Genomic DNA, 10,973 nt, shown 5'->3' on the forward strand with positions numbered 1-10,973 from the left:
ATAAATAAAGGAGCTCAGTGAAGCCAGGTATCCTTCCCATGGGTCAAACCAGTGAAGGACTTCATACGTGGACAAAGCCTGTGCAGCAGGAGGTAGCAGGGAGCTAACAAAGGGTGCAGCATGAGGGGGAACCAATGTTGGACAGGGTCATCAGAGCTAAACTCACCTATGAAATTCCAGGAAATAAATGTATTCCAGTAGTGCGAGCTGAAGATAGTCCCCATGAAGATGTGAAAGATCTTGGCCAACTGCTACAGGCAAAAGCACCAAGACTTGGAGGTGGTGGGGACTGGATGCTGGAAACGGTCACCAGCAGGAGGAAACCTTGGAGTTTTGGGCTCTGAACAATTCTGCAACTTAGTAAAAGTACTTGGTATCTGCGAGTCACATCAGGACAGCAGCGAGGATTACAGATACAGATTTATCTGCAGGTCTAACAGGGCACTTTCACTTTGGTGATGTTGATTTCTCTGCTGTTCACCAGCACCCAGAGGACATAATGTGTCAAACTGGAGGTGTTTGTAGATGAGAGATAACAACTGTTGAAAAATTAAATTAAGTGTCTTTCGAAAGTGTGAGCTGAGGTGCAGAAACAAAACAGCTGTAGCTGCAGCACCTGGGAAGCGGAGTGTGAGCTCGGGAATGCAGGAGGGTGATAACATCTCGCTGTTTCACCCAGCAACAGGTCCTAGAGGTAAATTGTCACCGGGCCAGGGAGAAGGAAGCGGCCCTTGGAGCCATGAGAAAGCATGTGGGCAGGTTTCAAGAGGCACATGTGGTCTTGCCAGTCCTTTTATGTGTGTTTTAAGTGCATGTGCTAACATTTATGTTCCCAGGGCCAGTTATGCCTTCATTTAACCCTTCTGTTTTGACTCACATGCTGGCAGCCTATATGTCCGCTCAGGAAGGGGGAACACAATAGGGGGGGAAATCCTCTATGCTTGGAGCAGCACTGCTGGCATCCCCTGGTCAGGAAGGGGGTACGGGAGGAAGCTGCCCTTCATATGCAAGCAAAAGTTTGCAAAAAATGCATCCATTTGTCTGGAGTGCCTGGAGAACCTGGACACTGCTCCTACTTCTGAGCTCGCAGCTGCCCAGAGGAAGGAGGTGCAGTTCGGTGGCAGGGGATGCTGTGGTTGGCAAGTGCTATGACACAGGGCACATGCTGTGTCCACCCGGAGCCCAGACACAGGTGACGAGGGGACATCTCCTGGTCACAGTGCTTCTGAGGATGTCCCAGGCCATAAAGCAAACACATGGCTTGAACCGGGGCTGTGGCAGTGACCAGAGGGACAAACAGGTCAAGTGAGCAGAGCTCCTTCAGCAGTCCAGGATTTGCCCTCCCCAGTCACACTGCAGGTCTGCCCTCCTGCTGAAAACACCAGCAAATTTTCACCTATCTGGTGTCAAATTCCTGCCTGTCCAAAGGGAACTGGCACAACAGACCCAGACAGGGTCATTTACCTTTTTCTCTCAAATGGAAGCAGAAAGATAAACGTGTTCTTTCACTTTTCCCAGGCAGCCCGAATCAGGCTGTTATAGCAATTTCAAGACAGCTTTCCTCCCGAGTGGTTCTCCGTCTCAGTCCTGGTGAAAGGGTCACAGCAGCCTCTACCACCAGCAGATAAAGGAGCTGGCGAGGGAACTTGCACAAGCACAAAGTGCTGGTAGACAGAAAAGCTAACAGCAGTTTTTAACTTCTGTGTTAAATCTTCAGCTCCACAAGGAAACCTAACGGACTGCTTGGATAGACAGCACAGAACAAACCTGATGCCTGTAAATATGGCACGTGAGCTCTATGATGAACCTTCATGAGCAATACCTGGGTAAGTGTGGATGAGAGAGCAGCGGTGGATCCTGTCCATAGCTAGAGTCTCACAAGCAACGTGATGCTAGTCTTAGCTGGAATTGCAAAGCCTGCTATAGCTGGAGAAGTGGAGGCCCATGATGTCCCGGCTTGGGATGTCTAGTCCCAGCTTGCTCAAGTGTTATGAGATTGATGTAATAAATGTGAGTGTTGTTTGCAGAGCACAGATTTGGAAAGGAAATCTTGGAAAAGCTAAATCCAAGACTGTCAAGAGAGATGTGGTTTCCTTTCCCTTTTTCTATCCATCACACCTGCCAAACACTAAGGGCAACCCCAGGAGAACATCCCACTTTCACTAATGGAAATAGAGTTTCAGGTTTGTAAGGGCTCACCACTTGCTGCCAGAGGAAACAAAGCAAGAGAGCTTTCTACTTTATGGATGTACAAGAGGTAGGGCACGCTGCACCTTAAATCTGGCCAGGTCAGAGAGCTGTGACCAAAGGATGGCTGAGGCTTGTACCGTGCAGGTGCTGAGCGCTGGGGGAAGCAGCCTCCTGCAGCCGATGGACATTTTGAGAGCCAGCCCTGAGCTCTGGGAGATGGATGGACTGCAATTGGGCCATGTCTCATGTGGTCCATGGAAAGAGCAGAAAAACAGCAGTCCCATTCTTCCATACCTCTGAGCATGCCCTGGCCCGTTCCCAATTTCACACCTTTGTGCAGCTGTGCCCATGCCTGCTTCTGTTGGTGGGCTGCCCTCGGCCTGTGCTTTGCTCTGCTGCGACCTTAAGGGAAGTGGATTTCTCTTTTCCTCCTCCCACCCTTTGACTATTGTCCACAGAGCCTGAAGGTCCAGCAGGAGTGAGCACCTCTCACTGTGCCCACCATACCCCAGAAGGATGGAGCTGGGGCCTTGGGATGTTCTGGTGACTCAAGCAGATCTTAAAGCCAGGGAGTGGCGTGTGTTGGTGCCACGGTGCAGCACTCCCATGGCAGAGATATTTTATGGCCTGTGTTTTCTGTCCAAGGCCAAGTGAGATGAGCTAATGGTCCTCGCTGGCCCTGAAGTTCCCACCTCCAGGGTGGTGCCATGCACAGCATCCAGCCCTGAACAAGGCAGCGGATGAAGAGGTTCGGATCTGATCATCCCATGTTATGCATCTGGAGAAAAAGTTGCCTTTCCCTTAGTGTGTAATCAGAGCGGGTAACACTGGACATTGCCTTGGCCAGCCCCTTCTAAATCAGTGGTGTTTCCTCTGGTTTAAATCCCTGGTTTCCCCTGAAAAGTAAGGAAGAGATCTTCAAGGAAGACCCCTTTGTACTTAGTTTATAAATGCCCAAGCAGAGTCCCCCCCGTGGACATCTGCCCCCAGGGTGGCCACACAGAGACCCACTGCTCTCCAGACCCTGCCACCTGAACCTGCCTCTAAGAACCCAAATCAGCCCTACTAAAATCACCATTTTTGTGGGATCACACTGCTGTGAGGAAGGCACCGACCAGATCCTGCATCAGCAGAAGTCAGTGTTTTACCTCTGCAACTCTACCCCTGCAATTCCCTCTTCCCTCCTTCTTCCTCCTCCCAGTTTACCCCTGGGACAACCCCACTGGCATCTGTCCTCCAGCAGCTCCTCCTGCCAAGGAGCAGAATTGCCCCAAAAGTCCCCTGTGGTCCTACCACCATCTCCCTGCCTCCACCATAAAACAGACTGGGACGCTGGCACTTTCCACCTCATGAGCAAGAGGGAGAAATGAGCCCTTAGGTTTTGTAAACACGAATTTAACAGAAATATGCCTTTCCTTCAAATGTTTATTTGCATGACCCAGCCGGTCAATCGGCCCGAAAGTACGGAGATGTTTTCTCAGTAGGCTTCGATGCGAAGCAGTCCAAGAATGCCGGGAATCTTCCACGGTGTCAAGTTCGACGTCTCAGGCCCGGGCTAACAATGCAGGACGCGGCTGAAGATCTGCGTGAAACATCCACCCTCCACATCTGTTTGGTTTTAATCGGAGATTTATTATGAACAAAGGCAGCTCTTGGAAGAGATACTCTTCTCTGACATGCCTGCCTGGCCTGCTGGAGCAGATGGACAGAAATAGTTTTGCATATTAGTCAAATTCTGGATGGCTATTCACCATAAACTACAGGCAGGCATGAGCAGAATGGACATTATATTGTCATTGATTTATAGAAGACCACAGAAAATAAATTCTAGCCTTGTATGGGGATGTTAGCCACTTAAGTTTTGGTATTGATCTCAAAGCCAAGAGGCTGCAACTCCAGGTTTTTGTAGCCCCAAAGCCAGTAGCAGTAAAAGTTTATATTATCCCTGGTGAATTTGTTCTGCACATTGAATTGGAAAACTGATCTGAGAAGCAGAATAGCAAATTAAATTGTTACACTGGAAACCCGGGGACGTATTTCCTAGGCTGCAGTTCCAGAACCTTGCTTCTTACTACCTGCCTTTGAAAAATAAATATTTAACAAGGCAAATGTATCCTTCTGCGCTTGTAATTAAGGGGAGATAAATTGCATTCCTAATTATTCCCAACAAAAGGAAAAACAATTTCCTCCAAGATCGGTGAGAATTCCCATATCTCCTCGGTGAAATAAGAGTGTAATGAATTGGGTGAGGAGCTGATTGAAACCAAGAGAGGACATTTCGCATCTGATGGGGAACGAAAGGCAGCGCACATGCCTGCTGCGTGGCCCTGGGTTCAGGAAGGGCTCTCTGGGCTCTCGCACTCACTAATGGACTATGGGAAAGTCCCTGTCCTGGACCTCAGTCTACCATTTCTAATACGAGGGTAATATTGGCTAGCACTCACAGGGATTTTGTTGCTGGAACATTTTTTTTCTTAATGCCAAGATAGGAATTGCAACATCTCATGGAAAAATGCTTTTAAAGCATATTTGCTGTTGGAAAATATTCCTATTTGGGCTTAGAATTTTCAAATATTGCTTCATATTTTATGAGAATGTTTTCCCATGGTTATTTTTATTAATTTCAAGGGTTTTTCTTAACATGTCCCAACTGTTAACAAAGTGATTTATCAACATGCCATAGCTCATATCAAATAAAATAAAATGCAGACTAAGAGATACACAGTCCCAGAGTCCCAGAAGTTGCGTTCAGAGGATGAATCCCAACAGCCCCGCGATGGAGGAGCCCAGCACAAGGGAGGTGGCAGGGACACACGGCCAGGGAGAGGTCTCCCTCTGCCACAGGATCCCACCCATTCATTTTATTAAATAAAACCACACCAAGATGCTTTGCTGGGCCAAGCCTTTGCTGCATTTCGTTTTTTTTTTCACACTGTTATAACCTGGACTTTCTAGGTAGTAACAAATTGCACAGTCTTAACCCCAAATGCACCCTGCGGCCCCCTGTTGCAACACTTGGGGAAGTCACTACTTTCTGAACAAAAAGTGGCCAGAATTAGCAGGCTGGGGAAAACAATGTTTTAGTTTTGTTGTTGTTGTTGTTGTTATTGTTTTTTTTCTTTGTTTTGTTTTTTGCTTTCATCCCTCTAACTCTGCTCTTAGAAATTGCTGGATTGTTTTGGCTGAAGTTTACTCCCTTCCCTCCCCTTGCCCCTTAAAAAGAAAATCAGCCTGAGGTGGATGCTCCATTACAAAAAATTTCAGCACAAATGATTTAAATTAAAATTATAACTCCAAGCAGAGTCTTACAAGGGGAGTTTCAGAGAACCTTAATAGGCAATGATGCTATAGATGGGGCTAGTGAATCACTCCTTTTAACTGGATAATATTAATAGGCTCTTTGCACAATTATATCCAGAAACAGCAATTAAAATAAAAATCAGAGAGGGTATAAACTCTGGGCCAGATCCTCAGCCAGCGCTAATTGGTGCAGCACACAGAAACTAACTGACCTCAGCAGATTTGCACCGGTTTAGAACCCGCTCGCAGGAACTGGAGATTTCCTGCCTCCCTCCTTGTGCGTGGATTTTTTTTTCTCTATTACAGCCAGAGGCACAATTAGTTTAACCCTAACACTGGAAAGAAAAGGAACCTCTTCCCAATGAAAATGAGAAATAAGGCAGCTTAGGGATAATTGCTGACTACTTCCAGTTTGATAGGCTTTTATTTTTTATTTTTTTTAATTATATGTATATATATTTCAATTGTGAGAGTTAAATATAGCATCCTCCAGGACTTTTCTCTCCATTATATGATGAAGAGAAAGAGGGTAATATGGGACAGTTTTTTGTTTCAGCCTAAAAGCAGGTGCAGTATCTGCCTTGCTCTGGGAAGCAAAGGACTTCATTGGTTTCACCTGTAGAGAGAAGATTAATGCATGTGAGAAGTGTCCTGTTGAAAAACCAAGATTTCACTGCGTATTAGGGATGGTGCCTGCTTATCTCCAAAGTCTAAGCACATACAAACAGAGAGAAGAGAAAAACAAGCAGGTATGGATGGGCTTTCTCCTATTTTTCCTTCTCTTAGTCCAAAACCTACATCTGTATTTAATCTATTACCAGCAGACAAACAATTTGGAAATTTCACTTCTCTATCAAGGTTTTTTTTTTTTTTTTCTTATTTTATGCCACTTTTATAGAAGGTGTTAGATAACATCATATCATTGGCAAATTTATACGGCATTCTTGACAACTGAGAAGCTAAATGGCCCCCAAAGTACCATAATTTTTTTCTATTAAAAATGGGATTACATAAAATGAGCTTCTTTTCTCATCCTTTCAAAAAGGTGACAAACAAGAACTAGGGAAATGAAAAGGAAGGAAGTTCTAAAATATATATGTTGAAGTCAACATCTGGAGATGCAGGAGATTTCAGCTTCATCTATCTACAGACTCCCGAGGAAAGCCTGTGTCATCCTGCACATGAAGACCAGCACCACGAACAGCCCTGCTACATCTCGGAGCCCAGGACAAGGCGCAGAAGGCATAGAAATGATGCTGAGATGCCTGGTGGGGTTTGCCTGCCCTCACTGCCTTGCAGCAAAGCTCGTCATATCCCTGTCTCCACTTGCAAATGCCTCTGGAGGGCTGGCCTCAGGGTTAGGAGCCCCCTGAAGCTCATGCGCTTTACTGAATTGTGAAATGGGCAGGAGGACACGGTGGGGCTGAGGACCTGTATCCTCGTGGGACGGCTCTGGATTCATGCCCCAGCCTGAAAGGATCCTCTGCCCCTGCTCAGTGGGGTGGCAGGGTGGGAGATGTCAGAGCTCTCAGGGCTGGAGCTGGGGGGGAGCAGCAGGAAAGGCTGCTCTGGTGTCACCGTCACCTGGGATATCTGCTGGTGCCGGTCAGTGCGAGGGATTTTGGGTCTGCTCTGTAAAAAGCTGCTTTGTACCTGGGGTCCTGCCTCCTCTCTGCTCTAGCAAAGACTAAAGCCGCCCCTGCAAGAAGCCATCAGAGAGGGAAGAAATCCTGATGAGCCTCCTCATCAAAGGAAAGGCAGTGAGAGACCCCCGTCCCCGCAGCCTCAGCCTTGACTATCCGCAGCTCGTGCAGTGACGGTGCTGCCGTCACCCAAGAAGCCACAGCCTGTGCCCCTGCTCCTCCCCGCCCTGTGCAGGCTCTGCTGGGTCGATCCAACAGGCACAAGGCTGGGAGCAGAGCCCTGTGGGTGACAGATCCAGTTTGATCTCCCGGGCCCAATTAACGGGTGACCCGTGATCACCGTGCCACAGAGGTGCTCAGGCACCGCCACCTCCAGCTAGCACCAGTCGTGCCTGCCTGCTGGGTGTCCGAATCTTCATTCGATGCACAGCTGGAAGGAAAAGCCGAAGAGAGGGAGAGGCTTCAAGGCTTTTATTCCCTTGTTGTAAAAATGATTAAATACAAATTGAGACAGGGTTTCCACCTGCGTTACACTAGTCCCCAGCACGGAGAGGGATGGCTGTGATGGGCAGGAGCGAGGATGACGACGAACCTTGCTGCTTTCTGCTTACAGCAAGAGGTGAAAACAGCACAGGCTTCAAATCAGATGGAGAAAAGATTCAATCTCAGATTTTCCAGTCCCGCTGGGTTTGCTTTCCCCAGGGGGTGAACAGCTCAGCTACGTCTACGCAGACATTTTTTAGGCAGAGGAATGCTCTGGTTTGGAAAGGGGCCACATTTTCTGGACCAGCTGGGAGGACAGCATGGGTATGCCCCATTGCAGGACTTCTGCATGCATTTAGGACTGTGAGATGAGCTCCCCAGGAGCTGCTGATACCCATGTGGCCTGAAGGCACCTGAGCTGCTGCTTTGTGAGCAGCAGCAGTGCCAATTGCTGCATTTGATGCCCTCCGAGGTGCTGAAGCGCATTGCTTGGAACAGCCTTGGAGGAGTCACAAATGTGTGCAGGGTGCAAGGAGCACAGCAGAGGCTCTGGGAAGTGGGCAGGCAATAGCAGCCTCCAGATCACTGCAGCCATCCTCAAACCAGTGCCTGGAAAAAGTACTTGGGCAAGCCCCAGGGTGCCTTCTCCTGCCCACACCATCTGGGTTTCAGGGTGCACTTCGATGGCCAGCCTCCAGAGATGTGTGTCCTGGATCCAGGAAACCTGCGGCCACCCAGGGTTGGAGATGGCATCTCTGGTGTCCCGAAGGCACCCATAAAAGCAGTGCAACAGGACAACAAGCCCTGCAGGGTGGTGTTGCTACGGGACAGCAGGGCCAGGGTCTGCTCCACGACAATGGCTGGCAATCACGAGCTGGGCATCACCGCCTCCTTTTCCTCCCAGCACATGACATCCTCATGAAATACAGTGCTTGGCTCTCCTGCTCTCTTTCTTAATGTCCTCTTCAAAGCTTCAAAGTATTTAACCCTGCAGTAAATTCACACCAGGAGAGAAGCTATGAATGTTATCTTCTTGCCTTTTTGAGGCAGAAGGAAGCAAAAAATCATTATTTTTTTTATAATGCCAAAAATTCAGCAGTAATGAGCGAGGCACCCCTTCCTTCCTAAATATAGTAGGATCAAATTAAAAGTCAAGATCTTTGTTGCTGTTAAAAATAGCTAATGAAGTGACAGCATTTGCTCAGGCGCTGGCTCTCCCATGTGAGCGCGCTGCCAGCCTCTGCCAAGCCGCAGATCATCAGCAAGTTTAGAAGTGACATGCACAATGGCAGCAACCAAGTTTTGTAAGCACAGTCTGGGGAGAAAACAGTGATTATGCAAGAAAATATGGCAAAAACAACCATCTGCTTTATTTTCTCCATTTGTTTGCCCATTGGGTTTTGAGTCTGTAGGGCTCAAGTTTTTTCTATGTTTTCTCCAAAACAAATAATTGGCTTTTTTTTCAAGGAAGCCTGAGATTATCACATAATCACCTGCTGCCCAGAGGCAAGGTGGGGAGGCAATGCCACGATCCCCAGCAGGGCCAGAAAGCCCAGCAGGACTCGAGAGCGAGGTGTGCCTGGACACACGGACTGGAAGCAAATCTCTGACCTCCCGCTTCCAGAAGTGTGTGAGAACCAGTGAATCCTTCCCCTCTCCCCCGGGACTTGTGATTGCAGAGACTTGCCATATAGCCTTGTAATTAATGTAGCGGATCCAGAGGAATAAAAAGCCTCTGGAAAAAAAAGAAAAAAAAATTGTTTTCCCTTCTCGTGCCAAAACATATGCCTTTCATTACACCTCTGACTTGTGTGTCTCCCATGTACTGCAGGAGGGGAAACAAACTCCAGTGATTTCACTGCTGCTCCCTGGTCATGCTCCTGTTCATATTTGGGGAGTTATCTCCCAACAGATAATGCTGGTTTGGAAAGCATCATCTGCGCCTGAAAGCCACATGGTGAGAAAGGGGGAAAAACCCCAGCCTTGCTGTTCGCTGGTAGTAAATCCTCCTTCCTGGGAGATGCTGGCATTCCTGGGTGCTGTCTGCCTTCGAGGCGAGGGTTTTGCTCCTTTCATCCCAGAGGTGCTGGGAGCAGCAAGCAGCGGGAGTCCCCTTTATCAGGCACAGCTGCAGGGAGATTCCTCAGCTTCATTTTCCTATAACTCATATTTAAAGACCAACAAATCATCCCGCACACATAAACACACACACGGAGCGAATCGGAGAGTGGAAAAAGGAGCTGCATTAAGAAGCATGCAGCTTGGGGCAGCTTTTGGAGATTCACCATTAAATAGATCCTGAGGACTCCAAAGATGAATTTTTACCCACCCTGCAGAAGGGCAGGGAGCTGATGTGTGCCCAGAAATGTGGGTGTTCTTCTAGTGACACATCAAGCTATTCAGTCAGGTCTTCAGTGCTACAGGGCCGAATCTTTCACCCAGCTATTTTTATTATGAGTTTAGTAAACTGCATTTAAAAGGGTCACCTTCCTGTAAGCCTGTCCTGAGGGGAAGGGGTGGCACCGCATATCAGCCCCTGTCCTTGCATCAGCAGAGCAGAGGCTTGCCAGTAACCAAGTGCCCACGTTGACCATGGGGCATCTTCTTACCAGCATCCTCCCCCTGCAGGTGAGGGTGTGAGGAGGGGAGGCACCACAGTGCACACAGGTAGTGACCACGAGTGAGCCATGTTTTAGCTACAAACACAGCCCAGCCTCTTCAGGTTGCTGCTGGCAGCTTCTGAGCCAGAGATGGTGGGGAGTAGAGGTCTTGCGGATGAACCGAACCCATCCCTGCCCACTGCAGAGCCCCACGCCTGTCAGCAGCCACTGAAAAGCAGAAGCAAGAGTCAAGATGTCAAGGAGATGACTAAATAAAGATTTGGCCTCACGTCTGCTACTGGTGTGAATCAGCCCAAGTCCACGGATGTCAGCAGAGCTGAGCCCACCTGGGTGCCCAGTCTTCCCTGTCCTCACGGCCACCACTCCTCTGTGCCCTCTGCGTCACGTTTCTGCGCTAACAAAGCTGATGTGTCATGGTTGCAGATTAAATCAGGTGATGGAGCATGCAGGACAATGGCTGCATGCTCATGAGCAGCAGTACCACGAGCGTATTGATGTAATTAGCCCTGTGAAGCATGGTTCGGCCACCTGTGTCTGTGTCCCTCCCACCAGACAGTCGTGCTGTGATGGGACGTGAACGATGACAGTGGAGGGTCTGCAGGCTGGCGGTCCCCAGCAGGACACCCCCGTGTCTGAGGTCCACTTCTGCAGGAGATGGAGGTGAGATCTGAGCACTGCCCACGCCACCCCCGGTGGGTGCAACATGTCTCAAAGATGTGGGACATCTACAGTTGAG

At 48.7% G+C, this 10,973-nt stretch overlaps 1 long non-coding RNA gene across 1 annotated transcript; it reads left to right on the top strand.

The window, feature by feature from the left end:
* Positions 1 to 5,690: 5,690 nt before the first annotated feature.
* Positions 5,691 to 10,344, top strand: LOC121058998. The gene is made up of 3 exons (XR_005814409.1): positions 5,691 to 5,767; positions 6,047 to 6,239; positions 6,536 to 10,344. It is a non-coding gene; the product is annotated as an uncharacterized LOC121058998 (long non-coding RNA).
* Positions 10,345 to 10,973: the final 629 nt, after the last annotated feature.

The sequence above is a fragment of the Cygnus olor genome, chromosome 23 (assembly GCF_009769625.2).
Source record: "Cygnus olor isolate bCygOlo1 chromosome 23, bCygOlo1.pri.v2, whole genome shotgun sequence".
In the NCBI taxonomy this organism is placed as follows: Eukaryota; Metazoa; Chordata; class Aves; order Anseriformes; family Anatidae; genus Cygnus; species Cygnus olor.